At 53.4% G+C, this 26,563-nt stretch overlaps 31 non-coding genes across 31 annotated transcripts; 12 read left to right on the forward strand and 19 right to left on the reverse strand.

Annotated features, from left to right (window-relative positions):
- Nucleotides 1–946: 946 nt before the first annotated feature.
- On the reverse strand, nt 947–1,018 carry TRNAE-CUC (transfer RNA glutamic acid (anticodon CUC)). Its single transcript has one exon. It is a non-coding gene; the product is annotated as a tRNA-Glu (tRNA).
- A 630-nt stretch (nt 1,019–1,648) lies between these two features.
- Nucleotides 1,649–1,720, reverse strand: TRNAE-UUC (transfer RNA glutamic acid (anticodon UUC)). Its single transcript has one exon. It is a non-coding gene; the product is annotated as a tRNA-Glu (tRNA).
- Nucleotides 1,721–1,963: 243 nt separating this feature from the next.
- TRNAL-UAA (transfer RNA leucine (anticodon UAA)) lies at nt 1,964–2,046 on the forward strand. The gene has a single exon. It is a non-coding gene; the product is annotated as a tRNA-Leu (tRNA).
- A 1,126-nt stretch (nt 2,047–3,172) lies between these two features.
- On the reverse strand, nt 3,173–3,244 carry TRNAE-CUC (transfer RNA glutamic acid (anticodon CUC)). Its single transcript has one exon. It is a non-coding gene; the product is annotated as a tRNA-Glu (tRNA).
- A 630-nt stretch (nt 3,245–3,874) lies between these two features.
- On the reverse strand, nt 3,875–3,946 carry TRNAE-UUC (transfer RNA glutamic acid (anticodon UUC)). Its single transcript has one exon. It is a non-coding gene; the product is annotated as a tRNA-Glu (tRNA).
- Nucleotides 3,947–4,189: 243 nt separating this feature from the next.
- Nucleotides 4,190–4,272, forward strand: TRNAL-UAA (transfer RNA leucine (anticodon UAA)). Its single transcript has one exon. It is a non-coding gene; the product is annotated as a tRNA-Leu (tRNA).
- Nucleotides 4,273–5,398: 1,126 nt separating this feature from the next.
- On the reverse strand, nt 5,399–5,470 carry TRNAE-CUC (transfer RNA glutamic acid (anticodon CUC)). The gene has a single exon. It is a non-coding gene; the product is annotated as a tRNA-Glu (tRNA).
- A 630-nt stretch (nt 5,471–6,100) lies between these two features.
- TRNAE-UUC (transfer RNA glutamic acid (anticodon UUC)) lies at nt 6,101–6,172 on the reverse strand. Its single transcript has one exon. It is a non-coding gene; the product is annotated as a tRNA-Glu (tRNA).
- Nucleotides 6,173–6,415: 243 nt separating this feature from the next.
- On the forward strand, nt 6,416–6,498 carry TRNAL-UAA (transfer RNA leucine (anticodon UAA)). Its single transcript has one exon. It is a non-coding gene; the product is annotated as a tRNA-Leu (tRNA).
- Nucleotides 6,499–7,624: 1,126 nt separating this feature from the next.
- On the reverse strand, nt 7,625–7,696 carry TRNAE-CUC (transfer RNA glutamic acid (anticodon CUC)). Its single transcript has one exon. It is a non-coding gene; the product is annotated as a tRNA-Glu (tRNA).
- A 630-nt stretch (nt 7,697–8,326) lies between these two features.
- On the reverse strand, nt 8,327–8,398 carry TRNAE-UUC (transfer RNA glutamic acid (anticodon UUC)). The gene has a single exon. It is a non-coding gene; the product is annotated as a tRNA-Glu (tRNA).
- A 243-nt stretch (nt 8,399–8,641) lies between these two features.
- TRNAL-UAA (transfer RNA leucine (anticodon UAA)) lies at nt 8,642–8,724 on the forward strand. Its single transcript has one exon. It is a non-coding gene; the product is annotated as a tRNA-Leu (tRNA).
- Nucleotides 8,725–9,850: 1,126 nt separating this feature from the next.
- Nucleotides 9,851–9,922, reverse strand: TRNAE-CUC (transfer RNA glutamic acid (anticodon CUC)). Its single transcript has one exon. It is a non-coding gene; the product is annotated as a tRNA-Glu (tRNA).
- Nucleotides 9,923–10,552: 630 nt separating this feature from the next.
- On the reverse strand, nt 10,553–10,624 carry TRNAE-UUC (transfer RNA glutamic acid (anticodon UUC)). Its single transcript has one exon. It is a non-coding gene; the product is annotated as a tRNA-Glu (tRNA).
- A 243-nt stretch (nt 10,625–10,867) lies between these two features.
- Nucleotides 10,868–10,950, forward strand: TRNAL-UAA (transfer RNA leucine (anticodon UAA)). Its single transcript has one exon. It is a non-coding gene; the product is annotated as a tRNA-Leu (tRNA).
- Nucleotides 10,951–12,076: 1,126 nt separating this feature from the next.
- Nucleotides 12,077–12,148, reverse strand: TRNAE-CUC (transfer RNA glutamic acid (anticodon CUC)). The gene has a single exon. It is a non-coding gene; the product is annotated as a tRNA-Glu (tRNA).
- A 630-nt stretch (nt 12,149–12,778) lies between these two features.
- Nucleotides 12,779–12,850, reverse strand: TRNAE-UUC (transfer RNA glutamic acid (anticodon UUC)). The gene has a single exon. It is a non-coding gene; the product is annotated as a tRNA-Glu (tRNA).
- A 243-nt stretch (nt 12,851–13,093) lies between these two features.
- TRNAL-UAA (transfer RNA leucine (anticodon UAA)) lies at nt 13,094–13,176 on the forward strand. Its single transcript has one exon. It is a non-coding gene; the product is annotated as a tRNA-Leu (tRNA).
- A 2,149-nt stretch (nt 13,177–15,325) lies between these two features.
- Nucleotides 15,326–15,408, forward strand: TRNAL-UAA (transfer RNA leucine (anticodon UAA)). The gene has a single exon. It is a non-coding gene; the product is annotated as a tRNA-Leu (tRNA).
- Nucleotides 15,409–16,534: 1,126 nt separating this feature from the next.
- Nucleotides 16,535–16,606, reverse strand: TRNAE-CUC (transfer RNA glutamic acid (anticodon CUC)). The gene has a single exon. It is a non-coding gene; the product is annotated as a tRNA-Glu (tRNA).
- A 945-nt stretch (nt 16,607–17,551) lies between these two features.
- Nucleotides 17,552–17,634, forward strand: TRNAL-UAA (transfer RNA leucine (anticodon UAA)). Its single transcript has one exon. It is a non-coding gene; the product is annotated as a tRNA-Leu (tRNA).
- Nucleotides 17,635–18,760: 1,126 nt separating this feature from the next.
- On the reverse strand, nt 18,761–18,832 carry TRNAE-CUC (transfer RNA glutamic acid (anticodon CUC)). Its single transcript has one exon. It is a non-coding gene; the product is annotated as a tRNA-Glu (tRNA).
- Nucleotides 18,833–19,462: 630 nt separating this feature from the next.
- Nucleotides 19,463–19,534, reverse strand: TRNAE-UUC (transfer RNA glutamic acid (anticodon UUC)). The gene has a single exon. It is a non-coding gene; the product is annotated as a tRNA-Glu (tRNA).
- Nucleotides 19,535–19,777: 243 nt separating this feature from the next.
- Nucleotides 19,778–19,860, forward strand: TRNAL-UAA (transfer RNA leucine (anticodon UAA)). Its single transcript has one exon. It is a non-coding gene; the product is annotated as a tRNA-Leu (tRNA).
- A 1,126-nt stretch (nt 19,861–20,986) lies between these two features.
- Nucleotides 20,987–21,058, reverse strand: TRNAE-CUC (transfer RNA glutamic acid (anticodon CUC)). The gene has a single exon. It is a non-coding gene; the product is annotated as a tRNA-Glu (tRNA).
- Nucleotides 21,059–21,688: 630 nt separating this feature from the next.
- TRNAE-UUC (transfer RNA glutamic acid (anticodon UUC)) lies at nt 21,689–21,760 on the reverse strand. The gene has a single exon. It is a non-coding gene; the product is annotated as a tRNA-Glu (tRNA).
- A 243-nt stretch (nt 21,761–22,003) lies between these two features.
- Nucleotides 22,004–22,086, forward strand: TRNAL-UAA (transfer RNA leucine (anticodon UAA)). Its single transcript has one exon. It is a non-coding gene; the product is annotated as a tRNA-Leu (tRNA).
- A 2,143-nt stretch (nt 22,087–24,229) lies between these two features.
- On the forward strand, nt 24,230–24,312 carry TRNAL-UAA (transfer RNA leucine (anticodon UAA)). The gene has a single exon. It is a non-coding gene; the product is annotated as a tRNA-Leu (tRNA).
- A 1,126-nt stretch (nt 24,313–25,438) lies between these two features.
- On the reverse strand, nt 25,439–25,510 carry TRNAE-CUC (transfer RNA glutamic acid (anticodon CUC)). Its single transcript has one exon. It is a non-coding gene; the product is annotated as a tRNA-Glu (tRNA).
- Nucleotides 25,511–26,140: 630 nt separating this feature from the next.
- Nucleotides 26,141–26,212, reverse strand: TRNAE-UUC (transfer RNA glutamic acid (anticodon UUC)). The gene has a single exon. It is a non-coding gene; the product is annotated as a tRNA-Glu (tRNA).
- Nucleotides 26,213–26,455: 243 nt separating this feature from the next.
- Nucleotides 26,456–26,538, forward strand: TRNAL-UAA (transfer RNA leucine (anticodon UAA)). Its single transcript has one exon. It is a non-coding gene; the product is annotated as a tRNA-Leu (tRNA).
- The last annotated feature ends 25 nt before the right edge of the window (nt 26,539–26,563 follow it).

The following is a 26,563-nucleotide window of genomic DNA, read 5'->3' on the forward strand; positions in this document are numbered from 1 at the left end:
AGCCCCTGCTTAGAGAAATACACCTCCTATGTCTTTTCCCACTGAAGGGAGCAGGAGGAAGTACTTGCTTCCTGGGGAACATGGGCCTGCCACTGGAATTTGTTAACCCGCCTCTTGCGGATTTCTCCCCTTTCTTTGATTTACACCTGCAGGCTCTCCCTTGCCATCGGAGCAGGATCTGCTGATGCAGGCCCGGCTGGATCAAATGTGCAAAGGCTTGTCCCCAGGCCTCGGGAAAAAATTGAGCAGAGATTCCCGCCTCCGCCTCCGCCTCCTCTTGCCTTCCGAACGGGCTTCCAAACGGGCAATGCCCTGACGGGTCCCCCACGCCCCATCCTGCCCATGCCCACACCCCTGTATATGAGGGTGACCCATGTCCCTCACCCTCCATGCTCGAACGGAAGACACGTGTGTCCTGAGGGGAGCGCCAGACAGGCATTTCTCCGGCCAGGCAGACCCCTGCAGCACCCGTTAGGCTCCAAAGCCTGTACATTCCCAAGATGCCACTGGTCACTATGCAAATCAGACAGCCCTGGCCACACCCTCTCCGCCGCTGGGCTCTGCTGCTTTCGGTACGTGCAGCTCAGCTTTTTCTTACCCTGAACCAGACTTCCGTTTCAGCAAAAAGGTGGGTTGCAGTGGGTCCGGGATGCCATTTGGAGACAAAGCCTGCGGCCCTGTCAAAGATGACTTCCTGCCGCACACCATGTGGTCAGAAGCCTACGAAAAGAAGCGCACCTCGGAATACAGAATCTCACTTCCTCAAGAGCCTTGCACAAGAGATTTTCCTCCCGCCGAGGAAAGCAACTCAAAGGGAACCTTGCGAAAATCAAATTAGGAGCCAGATTGCGGGATGCTAGGCAAACTGTTTGTCAGAAAAGCAAATTCATTTTGAGAAGCCCTGACCTGCGGGAAGGAAAAGCATTCAAGGGCAGAAGAAGGACTGTTCCCTGACCGGGAATCGAACCCGGGCCGCGGCGGTGAGAGCGCCGAATCCTAACCACTAGACCACCAGGGAACCCACAGCCATACAGCAAAAGTTCCTACACTGCTCTCCTAGTGACAAAGCTCATGGGGGCTGAAAGCATATTTTATTCTACAGCGAATATGAATCAGAACTTGAAAAAACACTCATGATTCCACCAGACTGTTTGTCACTTCCAAGCACAGGCCATCCCCTCCCCCGTGCTACTGAACCGACGAATTCCTGTACAATCGGGATCCCCGGGAAATCACAAGAGGGACACCTAGTGGCCGCTGATAGCTCAAAGACAGCTGGTACACCTTCTCACACCTACCTCGTTATTCAGCTTGCTGGAAGAATACATTGCGAATGACCGATTCAAGAGTGCAAGGGAGAAGAGTGCTCCAAAGTAGATGTATACATCGCAGCCGGGTTTTCCAGCAATTTACCTTTCTGATGAGCTGGTACTGCACTTTACGCCCACATAGAGCACCTGACTGGGTGGGGGACTGCGTGCGCATGAAGGTGGCTGAGGGCAATGGGAGCAAAGCAACCTGGGACACAGGGGACCCAGCCCCTTTCCTCTGCTTTCGTCTATAGGTCGGGGTGCCTTTTTAAGGACCTTCGATTAAAAAAAGCTGAGCTGCGTGGACAAATTACACACGTCTACGTCTTAGAGGGATCTTCCCTGACCGGGAATCGAACCCGGGCCGCGGCGGTGAAAGCGCCGAATCCTAGCCACTAGACCACCAGGGAGGAGATGCTCTTGTGAGCCTGCCTTGCTCACTTCCTTATTGTGACTAAGCTAACTCCACTGTATAGATTGCCCATAAAGTACGAGTGGGGAAAAGTTAGGTGTCACACAGTGTGTTTGTCATAAGCAATTACCTTTATCCTCCTGCAAAAGCCTTTTTACTCTGCAATCACCTCTTGCTGGACAGCCTGCGCTGGAGCAGCCAGCATGAAAAGGGAGCTGAGTAAGGCAGGGCCTAGGGTCTCACCAGGGTGGCCGAGTGGTTAAGGCGTTGGACTTAAGATCCAATGGACAGTTGTCCGCATGGGTTCGAGCCCCATCCCTGGTATGGGTTTTCAGCGGGTGTGTAGGAACTTGCAGATGCTTTTTTAAAGCATTTTCCTCTGCCCTCCTCACCCTCCCAGTGCCCTTCCTTAACAGTCCCAATTCACGTCTCAGCTGTGGGGTCTGCTGCTACTCTGCACTTAGCATGGATGCTTCCCAAAGCAATGCAGTGCCACCTACGCAGAGCCCCTGCTTAGAGAAATACACCTCCTATGTCTTTTCCCACTGAAGGGAGCAGGAGGAAGTACTTGCTTCCTGGGGAACATGGGCCTGCCACTGGAATTTGTTAACCCGCCTCTTGCGGATTTCTCCCCTTTCTTTGATTTACACCTGCAGGCTCTCCCTTGCCATCGGAGCAGGATCTGCTGATGCAGGCCCGGCTGGATCAAATGTGCAAAGGCTTGTCCCCAGGCCTCGGGAAAAAATTGAGCAGAGATTCCCGCCTCCGCCTCCGCCTCCTCTTGCCTTCCGAACGGGCTTCCAAACGGGCAATGCCCTGACGGGTCCCCCACGCCCCATCCTGCCCATGCCCACACCCCTGTATATGAGGGTGACCCATGTCCCTCACCCTCCATGCTCGAACGGAAGACACGTGTGTCCTGAGGGGAGCGCCAGACAGGCATTTCTCCGGCCAGGCAGACCCCTGCAGCACCCGTTAGGCTCCAAAGCCTGTACATTCCCAAGATGCCACTGGTCACTATGCAAATCAGACAGCCCTGGCCACACCCTCTCCGCCGCTGGGATCTGCTGCTTTCGGTACGTGCAGCTCAGCTTTTTCTTACCCTGAACCAGACTTCCGTTTCAGCAAAAAGGTGGGTTGCAGTGGGTCCGGGATGCCATTTGGAGACAAAGCCTGCGGCCCTGTCAAAGATGACTTCCTGCCGCACACCATGTGGTCAGAAGCCTACGAAAAGAAGCGCACCTCGGAATACAGAATCTCACTTCCTCAAGAGCCTTGCACAAGAGATTTTCCTCCCGCCGAGGAAAGCAACTCAAAGGGAACCTTGCGAAAATCAAATTAGGAGCCAGATTGCGGGATGCTAGGCAAACTGTTTGTCAGAAAAGCAAATTCATTTTGAGAAGCCCTGACCTGCGGGAAGGAAAAGCATTCAAGGGCAGAAGAAGGACTGTTCCCTGACCGGGAATCGAACCCGGGCCGCGGCGGTGAGAGCGCCGAATCCTAACCACTAGACCACCAGGGAACCCACAGCCATACAGCAAAAGTTCCTACACTGCTCTCCTAGTGACAAAGCTCATGGGGGCTGAAAGCATATTTTATTCTACAGCGAATATGAATCAGAACTTGAAAAAACACTCATGATTCCACCAGACTGTTTGTCACTTCCAAGCACAGGCCATCCCCTCCCCCGTGCTACTGAACCGACGAATTCCTGTACAATCGGGATCCCCGGGAAATCACAAGAGGGACACCTAGTGGCCGCTGATAGCTCAAAGACAGCTGGTACACCTTCTCACACCTACCTCGTTATTCAGCTTGCTGGAAGAATACATTGCGAATGACCGATTCAAGAGTGCAAGGGAGAAGAGTGCTCCAAAGTAGATGTATACATCGCAGCCGGGTTTTCCAGCAATTTACCTTTCTGATGAGCTGGTACTGCACTTTACGCCCACATAGAGCACCTGACTGGGTGGGGGACTGCGTGCGCATGAAGGTGGCTGAGGGCAATGGGAGCAAAGCAACCTGGGACACAGGGGACCCAGCCCCTTTCCTCTGCTTTCGTCTATAGGTCGGGGTGCCTTTTTAAGGACCTTCGATTAAAAAAAGCTGAGCTGCGTGGACAAATTACACACGTCTACGTCTTAGAGGGATCTTCCCTGACCGGGAATCGAACCCGGGCCGCGGCGGTGAAAGCGCCGAATCCTAGCCACTAGACCACCAGGGAGGAGATGCTCTTGTGAGCCTGCCTTGCTCACTTCCTTATTGTGACTAAGCTAACTCCACTGTATAGATTGCCCATAAAGTACGAGTGGGGAAAAGTTAGGTGTCACACAGTGTGTTTGTCATAAGCAATTACCTTTATCCTCCTGCAAAAGCCTTTTTACTCTGCAATCACCTCTTGCTGGACAGCCTGCGCTGGAGCAGCCAGCATGAAAAGGGAGCTGAGTAAGGCAGGGCCTAGGGTCTCACCAGGGTGGCCGAGTGGTTAAGGCGTTGGACTTAAGATCCAATGGACAGTTGTCCGCATGGGTTCGAGCCCCATCCCTGGTATGGGTTTTCAGCGGGTGTGTAGGAACTTGCAGATGCTTTTGTAAAGCATTTTCCTCTGCCCTCCTCACCCTCCCAGTGCCCTTCCTTAACAGTCCCAATTCACGTCTCAGCTGTGGGGTCTGCTGCTACTCTGCACTTAGCATGGATGTTTGCCAAAGCAATGCAGTGCCACCTACGCAGAGCCCCTGCTTAGAGAAATACACCTCCTATGTCTTTTCCCACTGAAGGGAGCAGGAGGAAGTACTTGCTTCCTGGGGAACATGGGCCTGCCACTGGAATTTGTTAACCCGCCTCTTGCGGATTTCTCCCCTTTCTTTGATTTACACCTGCAGGCTCTCCCTTGCCATCGGAGCAGGATCTGCTGATGCAGGCCCGGCTGGATCAAATGTGCAAAGGCTTGTCCCCAGGCCTCGGGAAAAAATTGAGCAGAGATTCCCGCCTCCGCCTCCGCCTCCTCTTGCCTTCCGAACGGGCTTCCAAACGGGCAATGCCCTGACGGGTCCCCCACGCCCCATCCTGCCCATGCCCACACCCCTGTATATGAGGGTGACCCATGTCCCTCACCCTCCATGCTCGAACGGAAGACACGTGTGTCCTGAGGGGAGCGCCAGACAGGCATTTCTCCGGCCAGGCAGACCCCTGCAGCACCCGTTAGGCTCCAAAGCCTGTACATTCCCAAGATGCCACTGGTCACTATGCAAATCAGACAGCCCTGGCCACACCCTCTCCGCCGCTGGGCTCTGCTGCTTTCGGTACGTGCAGCTCAGCTTTTTCTTACCCTGAACCAGACTTCCGTTTCAGCAAAAAGGTGGGTTGCAGTGGGTCCGGGATGCCATTTGGAGACAAAGCCTGCGGCCCTGTCAAAGATGACTTCCTGCCGCACACCATGTGGTCAGAAGCCTACGAAAAGAAGCGCACCTCGGAATACAGAATCTCACTTCCTCAAGAGCCTTGCACAAGAGATTTTCCTCCCGCCGAGGAAAGCAACTCAAAGGGAACCTTGCGAAAATCAAATTAGGAGCCAGATTGCGGGATGCTAGGCAAACTGTTTGTCAGAAAAGCAAATTCATTTTGAGAAGCCCTGACCTGCGGGAAGGAAAAGCATTCAAGGGCAGAAGAAGGACTGTTCCCTGACCGGGAATCGAACCCGGGCCGCGGCGGTGAGAGCGCCGAATCCTAACCACTAGACCACCAGGGAACCCACAGCCATACAGCAAAAGTTCCTACACTGCTCTCCTAGTGACAAAGCTCATGGGGGCTGAAAGCATATTTTATTCTACAGCGAATATGAATCAGAACTTGAAAAAACACTCATGATTCCACCAGACTGTTTGTCACTTCCAAGCACAGGCCATCCCCTCCCCCGTGCTACTGAACCGACGAATTCCTGTACAATCGGGATCCCCGGGAAATCACAAGAGGGACACCTAGTGGCCGCTGATAGCTCAAAGACAGCTGGTACACCTTCTCACACCTACCTCGTTATTCAGCTTGCTGGAAGAATACATTGCGAATGACCGATTCAAGAGTGCAAGGGAGAAGAGTGCTCCAAAGTAGATGTATACATCGCAGCCGGGTTTTCCAGCAATTTACCTTTCTGATGAGCTGGTACTGCACTTTACGCCCACATAGAGCACCTGACTGGGTGGGGGACTGCGTGCGCATGAAGGTGGCTGAGGGCAATGGGAGCAAAGCAACCTGGGACACAGGGGACCCAGCCCCTTTCCTCTGCTTTCGTCTATAGGTCGGGGTGCCTTTTTAAGGACCTTCGATTAAAAAAAGCTGAGCTGCGTGGACAAATTACACACGTCTACGTCTTAGAGGGATCTTCCCTGACCGGGAATCGAACCCGGGCCGCGGCGGTGAAAGCGCCGAATCCTAGCCACTAGACCACCAGGGAGGAGATGCTCTTGTGAGCCTGCCTTGCTCACTTCCTTATTGTGACTAAGCTAACTCCACTGTATAGATTGCCCATAAAGTACGAGTGGGGAAAAGTTAGGTGTCACACAGTGTGTTTGTCATAAGCAATTACCTTTATCCTCCTGCAAAAGCCTTTTTACTCTGCAATCACCTCTTGCTGGACAGCCTGCGCTGGAGCAGCCAGCATGAAAAGGGAGCTGAGTAAGGCAGGGCCTAGGGTCTCACCAGGGTGGCCGAGTGGTTAAGGCGTTGGACTTAAGATCCAATGGACAGTTGTCCGCATGGGTTCGAGCCCCATCCCTGGTATGGGTTTTCAGCGGGTGTGTAGGAACTTGCAGATGCTTTTTTAAAGCATTTTCCTCTGCCCTCCTCACCCTCCCAGTGCCCTTCCTTAACAGTCCCAATTCACGTCTCAGCTGTGGGGTCTGCTGCTACTCTGCACTTAGCATGGATGCTTCCCAAAGCAATGCAGTGCCACCTACGCAGAGCCCCTGCTTAGAGAAATACACCTCCTATGTCTTTTCCCACTGAAGGGAGCAGGAGGAAGTACTTGCTTCCTGGGGAACATGGGCCTGCCACTGGAATTTGTTAACCCGCCTCTTGCGGATTTCTCCCCTTTCTTTGATTTACACCTGCAGGCTCTCCCTTGCCATCGGAGCAGGATCTGCTGATGCAGGCCCGGCTGGATCAAATGTGCAAAGGCTTGTCCCCAGGCCTCGGGAAAAAATTGAGCAGAGATTCCCGCCTCCGCCTCCGCCTCCTCTTGCCTTCCGAACGGGCTTCCAAACGGGCAATGCCCTGACGGGTCCCCCACGCCCCATCCTGCCCATGCCCACACCCCTGTATATGAGGGTGACCCATGTCCCTCACCCTCCATGCTCGAACGGAAGACACGTGTGTCCTGAGGGGAGCGCCAGACAGGCATTTCTCCGGCCAGGCAGACCCCTGCAGCACCCGTTAGGCTCCAAAGCCTGTACATTCCCAAGATGCCACTGGTCACTATGCAAATCAGACAGCCCTGGCCACACCCTCTCCGCCGCTGGGATCTGCTGCTTTCGGTACGTGCAGCTCAGCTTTTTCTTACCCTGAACCAGACTTCCGTTTCAGCAAAAAGGTGGGTTGCAGTGGGTCCGGGATGCCATTTGGAGACAAAGCCTGCGGCCCTGTCAAAGATGACTTCCTGCCGCACACCATGTGGTCAGAAGCCTACGAAAAGAAGCGCACCTCGGAATACAGAATCTCACTTCCTCAAGAGCCTTGCACAAGAGATTTTCCTCCCGCCGAGGAAAGCAACTCAAAGGGAACCTTGCGAAAATCAAATTAGGAGCCAGATTGCGGGATGCTAGGCAAACTGTTTGTCAGAAAAGCAAATTCATTTTGAGAAGCCCTGACCTGCGGGAAGGAAAAGCATTCAAGGGCAGAAGAAGGACTGTTCCCTGACCGGGAATCGAACCCGGGCCGCGGCGGTGAGAGCGCCGAATCCTAACCACTAGACCACCAGGGAACCCACAGCCATACAGCAAAAGTTCCTACACTGCTCTCCTAGTGACAAAGCTCATGGGGGCTGAAAGCATATTTTATTCTACAGCGAATATGAATCAGAACTTGAAAAAACACTCATGATTCCACCAGACTGTTTGTCACTTCCAAGCACAGGCCATCCCCTCCCCCGTGCTACTGAACCGACGAATTCCTGTACAATCGGGATCCCCGGGAAATCACAAGAGGGACACCTAGTGGCCGCTGATAGCTCAAAGACAGCTGGTACACCTTCTCACACCTACCTCGTTATTCAGCTTGCTGGAAGAATACATTGCGAATGACCGATTCAAGAGTGCAAGGGAGAAGAGTGCTCCAAAGTAGATGTATACATCGCAGCCGGGTTTTCCAGCAATTTACCTTTCTGATGAGCTGGTACTGCACTTTACGCCCACATAGAGCACCTGACTGGGTGGGGGACTGCGTGCGCATGAAGGTGGCTGAGGGCAATGGGAGCAAAGCAACCTGGGACACAGGGGACCCAGCCCCTTTCCTCTGCTTTCGTCTATAGGTCGGGGTGCCTTTTTAAGGACCTTCGATTAAAAAAAGCTGAGCTGCGTGGACAAATTACACACGTCTACGTCTTAGAGGGATCTTCCCTGACCGGGAATCGAACCCGGGCCGCGGCGGTGAAAGCGCCGAATCCTAGCCACTAGACCACCAGGGAGGAGATGCTCTTGTGAGCCTGCCTTGCTCACTTCCTTATTGTGACTAAGCTAACTCCACTGTATAGATTGCCCATAAAGTACGAGTGGGGAAAAGTTAGGTGTCACACAGTGTGTTTGTCATAAGCAATTACCTTTATCCTCCTGCAAAAGCCTTTTTACTCTGCAATCACCTCTTGCTGGACAGCCTGCGCTGGAGCAGCCAGCATGAAAAGGGAGCTGAGTAAGGCAGGGCCTAGGGTCTCACCAGGGTGGCCGAGTGGTTAAGGCGTTGGACTTAAGATCCAATGGACAGTTGTCCGCATGGGTTCGAGCCCCATCCCTGGTATGGGTTTTCAGCGGGTGTGTAGGAACTTGCAGATGCTTTTGTAAAGCATTTTCCTCTGCCCTCCTCACCCTCCCAGTGCCCTTCCTTAACAGTCCCAATTCACGTCTCAGCTGTGGGGTCTGCTGCTACTCTGCACTTAGCATGGATGTTTGCCAAAGCAATGCAGTGCCACCTACGCAGAGCCCCTGCTTAGAGAAATACACCTCCTATGTCTTTTCCCACTGAAGGGAGCAGGAGGAAGTACTTGCTTCCTGGGGAACATGGGCCTGCCACTGGAATTTGTTAACCCGCCTCTTGCGGATTTCTCCCCTTTCTTTGATTTACACCTGCAGGCTCTCCCTTGCCATCGGAGCAGGATCTGCTGATGCAGGCCCGGCTGGATCAAATGTGCAAAGGCTTGTCCCCAGGCCTCGGGAAAAAATTGAGCAGAGATTCCCGCCTCCGCCTCCGCCTCCTCTTGCCTTCCGAACGGGCTTCCAAACGGGCAATGCCCTGACGGGTCCCCCACGCCCCATCCTGCCCATGCCCACACCCCTGTATATGAGGGTGACCCATGTCCCTCACCCTCCATGCTCGAACGGAAGACACGTGTGTCCTGAGGGGAGCGCCAGACAGGCATTTCTCCGGCCAGGCAGACCCCTGCAGCACCCGTTAGGCTCCAAAGCCTGTACATTCCCAAGATGCCACTGGTCACTATGCAAATCAGACAGCCCTGGCCACACCCTCTCCGCCGCTGGGCTCTGCTGCTTTCGGTACGTGCAGCTCAGCTTTTTCTTACCCTGAACCAGACTTCCGTTTCAGCAAAAAGGTGGGTTGCAGTGGGTCCGGGATGCCATTTGGAGACAAAGCCTGCGGCCCTGTCAAAGATGACTTCCTGCCGCACACCATGTGGTCAGAAGCCTACGAAAAGAAGCGCACCTCGGAATACAGAATCTCACTTCCTCAAGAGCCTTGCACAAGAGATTTTCCTCCCGCCGAGGAAAGCAACTCAAAGGGAACCTTGCGAAAATCAAATTAGGAGCCAGATTGCGGGATGCTAGGCAAACTGTTTGTCAGAAAAGCAAATTCATTTTGAGAAGCCCTGACCTGCGGGAAGGAAAAGCATTCAAGGGCAGAAGAAGGACTGTTCCCTGACCGGGAATCGAACCCGGGCCGCGGCGGTGAGAGCGCCGAATCCTAACCACTAGACCACCAGGGAACCCACAGCCATACAGCAAAAGTTCCTACACTGCTCTCCTAGTGACAAAGCTCATGGGGGCTGAAAGCATATTTTATTCTACAGCGAATATGAATCAGAACTTGAAAAAACACTCATGATTCCACCAGACTGTTTGTCACTTCCAAGCACAGGCCATCCCCTCCCCCGTGCTACTGAACCGACGAATTCCTGTACAATCGGGATCCCCGGGAAATCACAAGAGGGACACCTAGTGGCCGCTGATAGCTCAAAGACAGCTGGTACACCTTCTCACACCTACCTCGTTATTCAGCTTGCTGGAAGAATACATTGCGAATGACCGATTCAAGAGTGCAAGGGAGAAGAGTGCTCCAAAGTAGATGTATACATCGCAGCCGGGTTTTCCAGCAATTTACCTTTCTGATGAGCTGGTACTGCACTTTACGCCCACATAGAGCACCTGACTGGGTGGGGGACTGCGTGCGCATGAAGGTGGCTGAGGGCAATGGGAGCAAAGCAACCTGGGACACAGGGGACCCAGCCCCTTTCCTCTGCTTTCGTCTATAGGTCGGGGTGCCTTTTTAAGGACCTTCGATTAAAAAAAGCTGAGCTGCGTGGACAAATTACACACGTCTACGTCTTAGAGGGATCTTCCCTGACCGGGAATCGAACCCGGGCCGCGGCGGTGAAAGCGCCGAATCCTAGCCACTAGACCACCAGGGAGGAGATGCTCTTGTGAGCCTGCCTTGCTCACTTCCTTATTGTGACTAAGCTAACTCCACTGTATAGATTGCCCATAAAGTACGAGTGGGGAAAAGTTAGGTGTCACACAGTGTGTTTGTCATAAGCAATTACCTTTATCCTCCTGCAAAAGCCTTTTTACTCTGCAATCACCTCTTGCTGGACAGCCTGCGCTGGAGCAGCCAGCATGAAAAGGGAGCTGAGTAAGGCAGGGCCTAGGGTCTCACCAGGGTGGCCGAGTGGTTAAGGCGTTGGACTTAAGATCCAATGGACAGTTGTCCGCATGGGTTCGAGCCCCATCCCTGGTATGGGTTTTCAGCGGGTGTGTAGGAACTTGCAGATGCTTTTTTAAAGCATTTTCCTCTGCCCTCCTCACCCTCCCAGTGCCCTTCCTTAACAGTCCCAATTCACGTCTCAGCTGTGGGGTCTGCTGCTACTCTGCACTTAGCATGGATGCTTCCCAAAGCAATGCAGTGCCACCTACGCAGAGCCCCTGCTTAGAGAAATACACCTCCTATGTCTTTTCCCACTGAAGGGAGCAGGAGGAAGTACTTGCTTCCTGGGGAACATGGGCCTGCCACTGGAATTTGTTAACCCGCCTCTTGCGGATTTCTCCCCTTTCTTTGATTTACACCTGCAGGCTCTCCCTTGCCATCGGAGCAGGATCTGCTGATGCAGGCCCGGCTGGATCAAATGTGCAAAGGCTTGTCCCCAGGCCTCGGGAAAAAATTGAGCAGAGATTCCCGCCTCCGCCTCCGCCTCCTCTTGCCTTCCGAACGGGCTTCCAAACGGGCAATGCCCTGACGGGTCCCCCACGCCCCATCCTGCCCATGCCCACACCCCTGTATATGAGGGTGACCCATGTCCCTCACCCTCCATGCTCGAACGGAAGACACGTGTGTCCTGAGGGGAGCGCCAGACAGGCATTTCTCCGGCCAGGCAGACCCCTGCAGCACCCGTTAGGCTCCAAAGCCTGTACATTCCCAAGATGCCACTGGTCACTATGCAAATCAGACAGCCCTGGCCACACCCTCTCCGCCGCTGGGATCTGCTGCTTTCGGTACGTGCAGCTCAGCTTTTTCTTACCCTGAACCAGACTTCCGTTTCAGCAAAAAGGTGGGTTGCAGTGGGTCCGGGATGCCATTTGGAGACAAAGCCTGCGGCCCTGTCAAAGATGACTTCCTGCCGCACACCATGTGGTCAGAAGCCTACGAAAAGAAGCGCACCTCGGAATACAGAATCTCACTTCCTCAAGAGCCTTGCACAAGAGATTTTCCTCCCGCCGAGGAAAGCAACTCAAAGGGAACCTTGCGAAAATCAAATTAGGAGCCAGATTGCGGGATGCTAGGCAAACTGTTTGTCAGAAAAGCAAATTCATTTTGAGAAGCCCTGACCTGCGGGAAGGAAAAGCATTCAAGGGCAGAAGAAGGACTGTTCCCTGACCGGGAATCGAACCCGGGCCGCGGCGGTGAGAGCGCCGAATCCTAACCACTAGACCACCAGGGAACCCACAGCCATACAGCAAAAGTTCCTACACTGCTCTCCTAGTGACAAAGCTCATGGGGGCTGAAAGCATATTTTATTCTACAGCGAATATGAATCAGAACTTGAAAAAACACTCATGATTCCACCAGACTGTTTGTCACTTCCAAGCACAGGCCATCCCCTCCCCCGTGCTACTGAACCGACGAATTCCTGTACAATCGGGATCCCCGGGAAATCACAAGAGGGACACCTAGTGGCCGCTGATAGCTCAAAGACAGCTGGTACACCTTCTCACACCTACCTCGTTATTCAGCTTGCTGGAAGAATACATTGCGAATGACCGATTCAAGAGTGCAAGGGAGAAGAGTGCTCCAAAGTAGATGTATACATCGCAGCCGGGTTTTCCAGCAATTTACCTTTCTGATGAGCTGGTACTGCACTTTACGCCCACATAGAGCACCTGACTGGGTGGGGGACTGCGTGCGCATGAAGGTGGCTGAGGGCAATGGGAGCAAAGCAACCTGGGACACAGGGGACCCAGCCCCTTTCCTCTGCTTTCGTCTATAGGTCGGGGTGCCTTTTTAAGGACCTTCGATTAAAAAAAGCTGAGCTGCGTGGACAAATTACACACGTCTACGTCTTAGAGGGATCTTCCCTGACCGGGAATCGAACCCGGGCCGCGGCGGTGAAAGCGCCGAATCCTAGCCACTAGACCACCAGGGAGGAGATGCTCTTGTGAGCCTGCCTTGCTCACTTCCTTATTGTGACTAAGCTAACTCCACTGTATAGATTGCCCATAAAGTACGAGTGGGGAAAAGTTAGGTGTCACACAGTGTGTTTGTCATAAGCAATTACCTTTATCCTCCTGCAAAAGCCTTTTTACTCTGCAATCACCTCTTGCTGGACAGCCTGCGCTGGAGCAGCCAGCATGAAAAGGGAGCTGAGTAAGGCAGGGCCTAGGGTCTCACCAGGGTGGCCGAGTGGTTAAGGCGTTGGACTTAAGATCCAATGGACAGTTGTCCGCATGGGTTCGAGCCCCATCCCTGGTATGGGTTTTCAGCGGGTGTGTAGGAACTTGCAGATGCTTTTGTAAAGCATTTTCCTCTGCCCTCCTCACCCTCCCAGTGCCCTTCCTTAACAGTCCCAATTCACGTCTCAGCTGTGGGGTCTGCTGCTACTCTGCACTTAGCATGGATGTTTGCCAAAGCAATGCAGTGCCACCTACGCAGAGCCCCTGCTTAGAGAAATACACCTCCTATGTCTTTTCCCACTGAAGGGAGCAGGAGGAAGTACTTGCTTCCTGGGGAACATGGGCCTGCCACTGGAATTTGTTAACCCGCCTCTTGCGGATTTCTCCCCTTTCTTTGATTTACACCTGCAGGCTCTCCCTTGCCATCGGAGCAGGATCTGCTGATGCAGGCCCGGCTGGATCAAATGTGCAAAGGCTTGTCCCCAGGCCTCGGGAAAAAATTGAGCAGAGATTCCCGCCTCCGCCTCCGCCTCCGCCTCCTCTTGCCTTCCGAACGGGCTTCCAAACGGGCAATGCCCTGACGGGTCCCCCACGCCCCATCCTGCCCATGCCCACACCCCTGTATATGAGGGTGACCCATGTCCCTCACCCTCCATGCTCGAACGGAAGACACGTGTGTCCTGAGGGGAGCGCCAGACAGGCATTTCTCCGGCCAGGCAGACCCCTGCAGCACCCGTTAGGCTCCAAAGCCTGTACATTCCCAAGATGCCACTGGTCACTATGCAAATCAGACAGCCCTGGCCACACCCTCTCCGCCGCTGGGATCTGCTGCTTTCGGTACGTGCAGCTCAGCTTTTTCTTACCCTGAACCAGACTTCCGTTTCAGCAAAAAGGTGGGTTGCAGTGGGTCCGGGATGCCATTTGGAGACAAAGCCTGCGGCCCTGTCAAAGATGACTTCCTGCCGCACACCATGTGGTCAGAAGCCTACGAAAAGAAGCGCACCTCGGAATACAGAATCTCACTTCCTCAAGAGCCTTGCACAAGAGATTTTCCTCCCGCCGAGGAAAGCAACTCAAAGGGAACCTTGCGAAAATCAAATTAGGAGCCAGATTGCGGGATGCTAGGCAAACTGTTTGTCAGAAAAGCAAATTCATTTTGAGAAGCCCTGACCTGCGGGAAGGAAAAGCATTCAAGGGCAGAAGAAGGACTGTTCCCTGACCGGGAATCGAACCCGGGCCGCGGCGGTGAGAGCGCAGAATCCTAACCACTAGACCACCAGGGAACCCAGAGCCATACAGCAAAAGTTCCTAAACTGCTCTCCTAGTGACAAAGCTCATGGGGGCTGAAAGCATATTTTATTCTACAGCGAATATGAATCAGAACTTGAAAAAACACTCATGATTCCACCAGACTGTTTGTCACTTCCAAGCACAGGCCATCCCCTCCCCCGTGCTACTGAACCGACGAATTCCTGTACAATCGGGATCCCCGGGAAATCACAAGAGGGACACCTAGTGGCCGCTGATAGCTCAAAGACAGCTGGTACACCTTCTCACACCTACCTCGTTATTCAGCTTGCTGGAAGAATACATTGCGAATGACCGATTCAAGAGTGCAAGGGAGAAGAGTGCTCCAAAGTAGATGTATACATCGCAGCCGGGTTTTCCAGCAATTTACCTTTCTGATGAGCTGGTACTGCACTTTACGCCCACATAGAGCACCTGACTGGGTGGGGGACTGCGTGCGCATGAAGGTGGCTGAGGGCAATGGGAGCAAAGCAACCTGGGACACAGGGGACCCAGCCCCTTTCCTCTGCTTTCGTCTATAGGTCGGGGTGCCTTTTTAAGGACCTTCGATTAAAAAAAGCTGAGCTGCGTGGACAAATTACGCACGTCTACGTCTTAGAGGGATCTTACCTGACCGGGAATCGAACCCGGGCCGCGGCGGTGAAAGCTCCGAATCCTAGCCACTAGACCACCAGGGAGGAGATGCTCTTGTGAGCCTGCCTTGCTCACTTCCTTATTGTGACTAAGCTAACTCCACTGTATAGATTGCCCATAAAGTACGAGTGGGGAAAAGTTAGGTGTCACACAGTGTGTTTGTCATAAGCAATTACCTTTATCCTCCTGCAAAAGCCTTTTTACTCTGCAATCACCTCTTGCTGGACAGCCTGCGCTGGAGCAGCCAGCATGAAAAGGGAGCTGAGTAAGGCAGGGCCTAGGGTCTCACCAGGGTGGCCGAGTGGTTAAGGCGTTGGACTTAAGATCCAATGGACAGTTGTCCGCATGGGTTCGAGCCCCATCCCTGGTATGGGTTTTCAGCGGGTGTGTAGGAACTTGCAGATGCTTTTTTAAAGCATTTTCCTCTGCCCTCCTCACCCTCCCAGTGCCCTTCCTTAACAGTCCCAATTCACGTCTCAGCTGTGGGGTCTGCTGCTACTCTGCACTTAGCATGGATGCTTCCCAAAGCAATGCAGTGCCACCTACGCAGAGCCCCTGCTTAGAGAAATACACCTCCTATGTCTTTTCCCACTGAAGGGAGCAGGAGGAAGTACTTGCTTCCTGGGGAACATGGGCCTGCCACTGGAATTTGTTAACCCGCCTCTTGCGGATTTCTCCCCTTTCTTTGATTTACACCTGCAGGCTCTCCCTTGCCATCGGAGCAGGATCTGCTGATGCAGGCCCGGCTGGATCAAATGTGCAAAGGCTTGTCCCCAGGCCTCGGGAAAAAATTGAGCAGAGATTCCCGCCTCCGCCTCCGCCTCCTCTTGCCTTCCGAACGGGCTTCCAAACGGGCAATGCCCTGACGGGTCCCCCACGCCCCATCCTGCCTATGCCCACACCCCTGTATATGAGGGTGACCCATGTCCCTCACCCTCCATGCTCGAACGGAAGACACGTGTGTCCTGAGGGGAGCGCCAGACAGGCATTTCTCCGGCCAGGCAGACCCCTGCAGCACCCGTTAGGCTCCAAAGCCTGTACATTCCCAAGATGCCACTGGTCACTATGCAAATCAGACAGCCCTGGCCACACCCTCTCCGCCGCTGGGCTCTGCTGCTTTCGGTACGTGCAGCTCAGCTTTTTCTTACCCTGAACCAGACTTCCGTTTCAGCAAAAAGGTGGGTTGCAGTGGGTCCGGGATGCCATTTGGAGACAAAGCCTGCGTCCCTGTCAAAGATGACTTCCTGCCGCACACCATGTGGTCAGAAGCCTACGAAAAGAAGCGCACCTCGGAATACAGAATCTCACTTCCTCAAGAGCCTTGCACAAGAGATTTTCCTCCCGCCGAGGAAAGCAACTCAAAGGGAACCTTGCGAAAATCAAATTAGGAGCCAGATTGCGGGATGCTAGGCAAACTGTTTGTCAGAAAAGCAAATTCATTTTGAGAAGCCCTGACCTGCGGGAAGGAAAAGCATTCAAGGGCAGAAGAAGGACTGTTCCCTGACCGGGAATCGAACCCGGGCCGCGGCGGTGAGAGCGCCGAATCCTAACCACTAGACCACCAGGGAACCCACAGCCAAACAGCAAAAGTTCCTACACTGCTCTCCTAGTGACAAAGCTCATGGGGGCTGAAAGCATATTTTATTCTACAGCGAATATGAATCAGAACTTGAAAAAACACTCATGATTCCACCAGACTGTTTGTCACTTCCAAGCACAGGCCATCCCCTCCCCCGTGCTACTGAACCGACGAATTCCTGTACAATCGGGATCCCCGGGAAATCACAAGAGGGACACCTAGTGGCCGCTGATAGCTCAAAGACAGCTGGTACACCTTCTCACACCTACCTCGTTATTCAGCTTGCTGGAAGAATACATTGCGAATGACCGATTCAAGAGTGCAAGGGAGAAGAGTGCTCCAAAGTAGATGTATACATCGCAGCCGGGTTTTCCAGCAATTTACCTTTCTGATGAGCTGGTACTGCACTTTACGCCCACATAGAGCACCTGACTGGGTGGGGGACTGCGTGCGCATGAAGGTGGCTGAGGGCAATGGGAGCAAAGCAACCTGGGACACAGGGGACCCAGCCCCTTTCCTCTGCTTTCGTCTATAGGTCGGGGTGCCTTTTTAAGGACCTTCGATTAAAAAAAGCTGAGCTGCGTGGACAAATTACGCACGTCTACGTCTTAGAGGGATCTTCCCTGACCGGGAATCGAACCCGGGCCGCGGCGGTGAAAGCGCCGATTCCTAGCCACTAGACCACCAGGGAGGAGATGCTCTTGTGAGCCTGCCTTGCTCACTTCCTTATTGTGACTAAGCTAACTCCACTGTATAGATTGCCCATAAAGTACGAGTGGGGAAAAGTTAGGTGTCACACAGTGTGTTTGTCATAAGCAATTACCTTTATCCTCCTGCAAAAGCCTTTTTACTCTGCAATCACCTCTTGCTGGACAGCCTGCGCTGGAGCAGCCAGCATGAAAAGGGAGCTGAGTAAGGCAGGACCTAGGGTCTCACCAGGGTGGCCGAGTGGTTAAGGCGTTGGACTTAAGATCCAATGGACAGTTGTCCGCATGGGTTCGAGCCCCATCCCTGGTATGGGTTTTCAGCGGGTGTGTAGGAACTTGCAGATGCTTTTTTAAAGCATTTTCCTCTGCCCTCCTCACCCTCCCAGTGCCCTTCCTTAACAGTCCCAATTCACGTCTCAGCTGTGGGGTCTGCTGCTACTCTGCACTTAGCATGGATGCTTCCCAAAGCAATGCAGTGCCACCTACGCAGAGCCCCTGCTTAGAGAAATACACCTCCTATGTCTTTTCCCACTGAAGGGAGCAGGAGGAAGTACTTGCTTCCTGGGGAACATGGGCCTGCCACTGGAATTTGTTAACCCGCCTCTTGCGGATTTCTCCCCTTTCTTTGATTTACACCTGCAGGCTCTCCCTTGCCATCGGAGCAGGATCTGCTGATGCAGGCCCGGCTGGATCAAATGTGCAAAGGCTTGTCCCCAGGCCTCGGGAAAAAATTGAGCAGAGATTCCCGCCTCCGCCTCCGCCTCCTCTTGCCTTCCGAACGGGCTTCCAAACGGGCAATGCCCTGACGGGTCCCCCACGCCCCATCCTGCCCATGCCCACACCCCTGTATATGAGGGTGACCCATGTCCCTCACCCTCCATGCTCGAACGGAAGACACGTGTGTCCTGAGGGGAGCGCCAGACAGGCATTTCTCCGGCCAGGCAGACCCCTGCAGCACCCGTTAGGCTCCAAAGCCTGTACATTCCCAAGATGCCACTGGTCACTATGCAAATCAGACAGCCCTGGCCACACCCTCTCCGCCGCTGGGCTCTGCTGCTTTCGGTACGTGCAGCTCAGCTTTTTCTTACCCTGAACCAGACTTCCGTTTCAGCAAAAAGGTGGGTTGCAGTGGGTCCGGGATGCCATTTGGAGACAAAGCCTGCGTCCCTGTCAAAGATGACTTCCTGCCGCACACCATGTGGTCAGAAGCCTACGAAAAGAAGCGCACCTCGGAATACAGAATCTCACTTCCTCAAGAGCCTTGCACAAGAGATTTTCCTCCCGCCGAGGAAAGCAACTCAAAGGGAACCTTGCGAAAATCAAATTAGGAGCCAGATTGCGGGATGCTAGGCAAACTGTTTGTCAGAAAAGCAAATTCATTTTGAGAAGCCCTGACCTGCGGGAAGGAAAAGCATTCAAGGGCAGAAGAAGGACTGTTCCCTGACCGGGAATCGAACCCGGGCCGCGGCGGTGAGAGCGCCGAATCCTAACCACTAGACCACCAGGGAACCCACAGCCAAACAGCAAAAGTTCCTACACTGCTCTCCTAGTGACAAAGCTCATGGGGGCTGAAAGCATATTTTATTCTACAGCGAATATGAATCAGAACTTGAAAAAACACTCATGATTCCACCAGACTGTTTGTCACTTCCAAGCACAGGCCATCCCCTCCCCCGTGCTACTGAACCGACGAATTCCTGTACAATCGGGATCCCCGGGAAATCACAAGAGGGACACCTAGTGGCCGCTGATAGCTCAAAGACAGCTGGTACACCTTCTCACACCTACCTCGTTATTCAGCTTGCTGGAAGAATACATTGCGAATGACCGATTCAAGAGTGCAAGGGAGAAGAGTGCTCCAAAGTAGATGTATACATCGCAGCCGGGTTTTCCAGCAATTTACCTTTCTGATGAGCTGGTACTGCACTTTACGCCCACATAGAGCACCTGACTGGGTGGGGGACTGCGTGCGCATGAAGGTGGCTGAGGGCAATGGGAGCAAAGCAACCTGGGACACAGGGGACCCAGCCCCTTTCCTCTGCTTTCGTCTATAGGTCGGGGTGCCTTTTTAAGGACCTTCGATTAAAAAAAGCTGAGCTGCGTGGACAAATTACGCACGTCTACGTCTTAGAGGGATCTTCCCTGACCGGGAATCGAACCCGGGCCGCGGCGGTGAAAGCGCCGAATCCTAGCCACTAGACCACCAGGGAGGAGATGCTCTTGTGAGCCTGCCTTGCTCACTTCCTTATTGTGACTAAGCTAACTCCACTGTATAGATTGCCCATAAAGTACGAGTGGGGAAAAGTTAGGTGTCACACAGTGTGTTTGTCATAAGCAATTACCTTTATCCTCCTGCAAAAGCCTTTTTACTCTGCAATCACCTCTTGCTGGACAGCCTGCGCTGGAGCAGCCAGCATGAAAAGGGAGCTGAGTAAGGCAGGACCTAGGGTCTCACCAGGGTGGCCGAGTGGTTAAGGCGTTGGACTTAAGATCCAATGGACAGTTGTCCGCATGGGTTCGAGCCCCATCCCTGGTATGGGTTTTCAGTGGGTGTGTAGGAACTTGCAGATGCTTTTGTAAAGCATTTTCCTCTGCCCTCCTCACCCTCCCAGTGCCCTTCCTTAACAGTCCCAATTCACGTCTCAGCTGTGGGGTCTGCTGCTACTCTGCACTTAGCATGGATGTTTGCCAAAGCAATGCAGTGCCACCTACGCAGAGCCCCTGCTTAGAGAAATACACCTCCTATGTCTTTTCCCACTGAAGGTAGCAGGAGGAAGTACTTGCTTCCTGGGGAACATGGGCCTGCCACTGGAATTTGTTAACCCGCCTCTTGCGGATTTCTCCCCTTTCTTTGATTTACACCTGCAGGCTCTCCCTTGCCATCGGAGCAGGATCTGCTGATGCAGGCCCGGCTGGATCAAATGTGCAAAGGCTTGTCCCCAGGCCTCGGGAAAAAATTGAGCAGAGATTCCCGCCTCCGCCTCCGCCTCCTCTTGCCTTCCGAACGGGCTTCCAAACGGGCAATGCCCTGACGGGTCCCCCACGCCCCATCCTGCCCATGCCCACACCCCTGTATATGAGGGTGACCCATGTCCCTCACCCTCCATGCTCGAACGGAAGACACGTGTGTCCTGAGGGGAGCGCCAGACAGGCATTTCTCCGGCCAGGCAGACCCCTGCAGCACCCGTTAGGCTCCAAAGCCTGTACATTCCCAAGATGCCACTGGTCACTATGCAAATCAGACAGCCCTGGCCACACCCTCTCCGCCGCTGGGCTCTGCTGCTTTCGGTACGTGCAGCTCAGCTTTTTCTTACCCTGAACCAGACTTCCGTTTCAGCAAAAAGGTGGGTTGCAGTGGGTCCGGGATGCCATTTGGAGACAAAGCCTGCGGCCCTGTCAAAGATGACTTCCTGCCGCACACCATGTGGTCAGAAGCCTACGAAAAGAAGCGCACCTCGGAATACAGAATCTCACTTCCTCAAGAGCCTTGCACAAGAGATTTTCCTCCCGCCGAGGAAAGCAACTCAAAGGGAACCTTGCGAAAATCAAATTAGGAGCCAGATTGCGGGATGCTAGGCAAACTGTTTGTCAGAAAAGCAAATTCATTTTGAGAAGCCCTGACCTGCGGGAAGGAAAAGCATTCAAGGGCAGAAGAAGGACTGTTCCCTGACCGGGAATCGAACCCGGGCCGCGGCGGTGAGAGCGCCGAATCCTAACCACTAGACCACCAGGGAACCCACAGCCATACAGCAAAAGTTCCTACACTGCTCTCCTAGTGACAAAGCTCATGGGGGCTGAAAGCATATTTTATTCTACAGCGAATATGAATCAGAACTTGAAAAAACACTCATGATTCCACCAGACTGTTTGTCACTTCCAAGCACAGGCCATCCCCTCCCCCGTGCTACTGAACCGACGAATTCCTGTACAATCGGGATCCCCGGGAAATCACAAGAGGGACACCTAGTGGCCGCTGATAGCTCAAAGACAGCTGGTACACCTTCTCACACCTACCTCGTTATTCAGCTTGCTGGAAGAATACATTGCGAATGACCGATTCAAGAGTGCAAGGGAGAAGAGTGCTCCAAAGTAGATGTATACATCGCAGCCGGGTTTTCCAGCAATTTACCTTTCTGATGAGCTGGTACTGCACTTTACGCCCACATAGAGCACCTGACTGGGTGGGGGACTGCGTGCGCATGAAGGTGGCTGAGGGCAATGGGAGCAAAGCAACCTGGGACACAGGGGACCCAGCCCCTTTCCTCTGCTTTCGTCTATAGGTCGGGGTGCCTTTTTAAGGACCTTCGATTAAAAAAAGCTGAGCTGCGTGGACAAATTACACACGTCTACGTCTTAGAGGGATCTTCCCTGACCGGGAATCGAACCCGGGCCGCGGCGGTGAAAGCGCCGAATCCTAGCCACTAGACCACCAGGGAGGAGATGCTCTTGTGAGCCTGCCTTGCTCACTTCCTTATTGTGACTAAGCTAACTCCACTGTATAGATTGCCCATAAAGTACGAGTGGGGAAAAGTTAGGTGTCACACAGTGTGTTTGTCATAAGCAATTACCTTTATCCTCCTGCAAAAGCCTTTTTACTCTGCAATCACCTCTTGCTGGACAGCCTGCGCTGGAGCAGCCAGCATGAAAAGGGAGCTGAGTAAGGCAGGGCCTAGGGTCTCACCAGGGTGGCCGAGTGGTTAAGGCGTTGGACTTAAGATCCAATGGACAGTTGTCCGCATGGGTTCGAGCCCCATCCCTGGTATGGGTTTTCAGCGGGTGTGTAGGAACTTGCAGATGCTTTTGTAAAGCATTTTCCTCTGCCCTCCTCACCCTCCCAGTGCCCTTCCTTAACAGTCCCAATTCACGTCTCAGCTGTGGGGTCTGCTGCTACTCTGCACTTAGCATGGATGTTTGCCAAAGCAATGCAGTGCCACCTACGCAGAGCCCCTGCTTAGAGAAATACACCTCCTATGTCTTTTCCCACTGAAGGGAGCAGGAGGAAGTACTTGCTTCCTGGGGAACATGGGCCTGCCACTGGAATTTGTTAACCCGCCTCTTGCGGATTTCTCCCCTTTCTTTGATTTACACCTGCAGGCTCTCCCTTGCCATCGGAGCAGGATCTGCTGATGCAGGCCCGGCTGGATCAAATGTGCAAAGGCTTGTCCCCAGGCCTCGGGAAAAAATTGAGCAGAGATTCCCGCCTCCGCCTCCGCCTCCTCTTGCCTTCCGAACGGGCTTCCAAACGGGCAATGCCCTGACGGGTCCCCCACGCCCCATCCTGCCCATGCCCACACCCCTGTATATGAGGGTGACCCATGTCCCTCACCCTCCATGCTCGAACGGAAGACACGTGTGTCCTGAGGGGAGCGCCAGACAGGCATTTCTCCGGCCAGGCAGACCCCTGCAGCACCCGTTAGGCTCCAAAGCCTGTACATTCCCAAGATGCCACTGGTCACTATGCAAATCAGACAGCCCTGGCCACACCCTCTCCGCCGCTGGGATCTGCTGCTTTCGGTACGTGCAGCTCAGCTTTTTCTTACCCTGAACCAGACTTCCGTTTCAGCAAAAAGGTGGGTTGCAGTGGGTCCGGGATGCCATTTGGAGACAAAGCCTGCGGCCCTGTCAAAGATGACTTCCTGCCGCACACCATGTGGTCAGAAGCCTACGAAAAGAAGCGCACCTCGGAATACAGAATCTCACTTCCTCAAGAGCCTTGCACAAGAGATTTTCCTCCCGCCGAGGAAAGCAACTCAAAGGGAACCTTGCGAAAATCAAATTAGGAGCCAGATTGCGGGATGCTAGGCAAACTGTTTGTCAGAAAAGCAAATTCATTTTGAGAAGCCCTGACCTGCGGGAAGGAAAAGCATTCAAGGGCAGAAGAAGGACTGTTCCCTGACCGGGAATCGAACCCGGGCCGCGGCGGTGAGAGCGCAGAATCCTAACCACTAGACCACCAGGGAACCCAGAGCCATACAGCAAAAGTTCCTACACTGCTCTCCTAGTGACAAAGCTCATGGGGGCTGAAAGCATATTTTATTCTACAGCGAATATGAATCAGAACTTGAAAAAACACTCATGATTCCACCAGACTGTTTGTCACTTCCAAGCACAGGCCATCCCCTCCCCCGTGCTACTGAACCGACGAATTCCTGTACAATCGGGATCCCCGGGAAATCACAAGAGGGACACCTAGTGGCCGCTGATAGCTCAAAGACAGCTGGTACACCTTCTCACACCTACCTCGTTATTCAGCTTGCTGGAAGAATACATTGCGAATGACCGATTCAAGAGTGCAAGGGAGAAGAGTGCTCCAAAGTAGATGTATACATCGCAGCCGGGTTTTCCAGCAATTTACCTTTCTGATGAGCTGGTACTGCACTTTACGCCCACATAGAGCACCTGACTGGGTGGGGGACTGCGTGCGCATGAAGGTGGCTGAGGGCAATGGGAGCAAAGCAACCTGGGACACAGGGGACCCAGCCCCTTTCCTCTGCTTTCGTCTATAGGTCGGGGTGCCTTTTTAAGGACCTTCGATTAAAAAAAGCTGAGCTGCGTGGACAAATTACGCACGTCTACGTCTTAGAGGGATCTTACCTGACCGGGAATCGAACCCGGGCCGCGGCGGTGAAAGCGCCGAATCCTAGCCACTAGACCACCAGGGAGGAGATGCTCTTGTGAGCCTGCCTTGCTCACTTCCTTATTGTGACTAAGCTAACTCCACTGTATAGATTGCCCATAAAGTACGAGTGGGGAAAAGTTAGGTGTCACACAGTGTGTTTGTCATAAGCAATTACCTTTATCCTCCTGCAAAAGCCTTTTTACTCTGCAATCACCTCTTGCTGGACAGCCTGCGCTGGAGCAGCCAGCATGAAAAGGGAGCTGAGTAAGGCAGGGCCTAGGGTCTCACCAGGGTGGCCGAGTGGTTAAGGCGTTGGACTTAAGATCCAATGGACAGTTGTCCGCATGGGTTCGAGCCCCATCCCTGGTATGGGTTTTCAGCGGGTGTGTAGGAACTTGCAGATGCTTTTTTAAAGCATTTTCCTCTGCCCTCCTCACCCTCCCAGTGCCCTTCCTTAACAGTCCCAATTCACGTCTCAGCTGTGGGGTCTGCTGCTACTCTGCACTTAGCATGGATGCTTCCCAAAGCAATGCAGTGCCACCTACGCAGAGCCCCTGCTTAGAGAAATACACCTCCTATGTCTTTTCCCACTGAAGGGAGCAGGAGGAAGTACTTGCTTCCTGGGGAACATGGGCCTGCCACTGGAATTTGTTAACCCGCCTCTTGCGGATTTCTCCCCTTTCTTTGATTTACACCTGCACGCTCTCCCTTGCCATCGGAGCAGGATCTGCTGATGCAGGCCCGGCTGGATCAAATGTGCAAAGGCTTGTCCCCAGGCCTCGGGAAAAAATTGAGCAGAGATTCCCGCCTCCGCCTCCGCCTCCTCTTGCCTTCCGAACGGGCTTCCAAACGGGCAATGCCCTGACGGGTCCCCCACGCCCCATCCTGCCTATGCCCACACCCCTGTATATGAGGGTGACCCATGTCCCTCACCCTCCATGCTCGAACGGAAGACACGTGTGTCCTGAGGGGAGCGCCAGACAGGCATTTCTCCGGCCAGGCAGACCCCTGCAGCACCCGTTAGGCTCCAAAGCCTGTACATTCCCAAGATGCCACTGGTCACTATGCAAATCAGACAGCCCTGGCCACACCCTCTCCGCCGCTGGGCTCTGCTGCTTTCGGTACGTGCAGCTCAGCTTTTTCTTACCCTGAACCAGACTTCCGTTTCAGCAAAAAGGTGGGTTGCAGTGGGTCCGGGATGCCATTTGGAGACAAAGCCTGCGTCCCTGTCAAAGATGACTTCCTGCCGCACACCATGTGGTCAAAAACCTACAAAAAGAAGCGCACCTCGGAATACAGAATCTCACTTCCTCAAGAGCCTTGCACAAGAGATTTTCCTCCCGCCGAGGAAAGCAACTCAAAGGGAACCTTGCGAAAATCAAATTAGGAGCCAGATTGCGGGATGCTAGGCAAACTGTTTGTCAGAAAAGCAAATTCATTTTGAGAAGCCCTGACCTGCGGGAAGGAAAAGCATTCAAGGGCAGAAGAAGGACTGTTCCCTGACCGGGAATCGAACCCGGGCCGCGGCGGTGAGAGCGCCGAATCCTAACCACTAGACCACCAGGGAACCCACAGCCAAACAGCAAAAGTTCCTACACTGCTCTCCTAGTGACAAAGCTCATGGGGGCTGAAAGCATATTTTATTCTACAGCGAATATGAATCAGAACTTGAAAAAACACTCATGATTCCACCAGACTGTTTGTCACTTCCAAGCACAGGCCATCCCCTCCCCCGTGCTACTGAACCGACGAATTCCTGTACAATCGGGATCCCCGGGAAATCACAAGAGGGACACCTAGTGGCCGCTGATAGCTCAAAGACAGCTGGTACACCTTCTCACACCTACCTCGTTATTCAGCTTGCTGGAAGAATACATTGCGAATGACCGATTCAAGAGTGCAAGGGAGAAGAGTGCTCCAAAGTAGATGTATACATCGCAGCCGGGTTTTCCAGCAATTTACCTTTCTGATGAGCTGGTACTGCACTTTACGCCCACATAGAGCACCTGACTGGGTGGGGGACTGCGTGCGCATGAAGGTGGCTGAGGGCAATGGGAGCAAAGCAACCTGGGACACAGGGGACCCAGCCCCTTTCCTCTGCTTTCGTCTATAGGTCGGGGTGCCTTTTTAAGGACCTTCGATTAAAAAAAGCTGAGCTGCGTGGACAAATTACGCACGTCTACGTCTTAGAGGGATCTTCCCTGACCGGGAATCGAACCCGGGCCGCGGCGGTGAAAGCGCCGAATCCTAGCCACTAGACCACCAGGGAGGAGATGCTCTTGTGAGCCTGCCTTGCTCACTTCCTTATTGTGACTAAGCTAACTCCACTGTATAGATTGCCCATAAAGTACGAGTGGGGAAAAGTTAGGTGTCACACAGTGTGTTTGTCATAAGCAATTACCTTTATCCTCCTGCAAAAGCCTTTTTACTCTGCAATCACCTCTTGCTGGACAGCCTGCGCTGGAGCAGCCAGCATGAAAAGGGAGCTGAGTAAGGCAGGACCTAGGGTCTCACCAGGGTGGCCGAGTGGTTAAGGCGTTGGACTTAAGATCCAATGGACAGTTGTCCGCATGGGTTCGAGCCCCATCCCTGGTATGGGTTTTCAGCGGGTGTGTAGGAA

The sequence above is a fragment of the Triturus cristatus genome, chromosome 5_2 (genome assembly GCF_964204655.1).
Source record: "Triturus cristatus chromosome 5_2, aTriCri1.1, whole genome shotgun sequence".
NCBI lineage: Eukaryota > Metazoa > Chordata > Amphibia > Caudata > Salamandridae > Triturus > Triturus cristatus.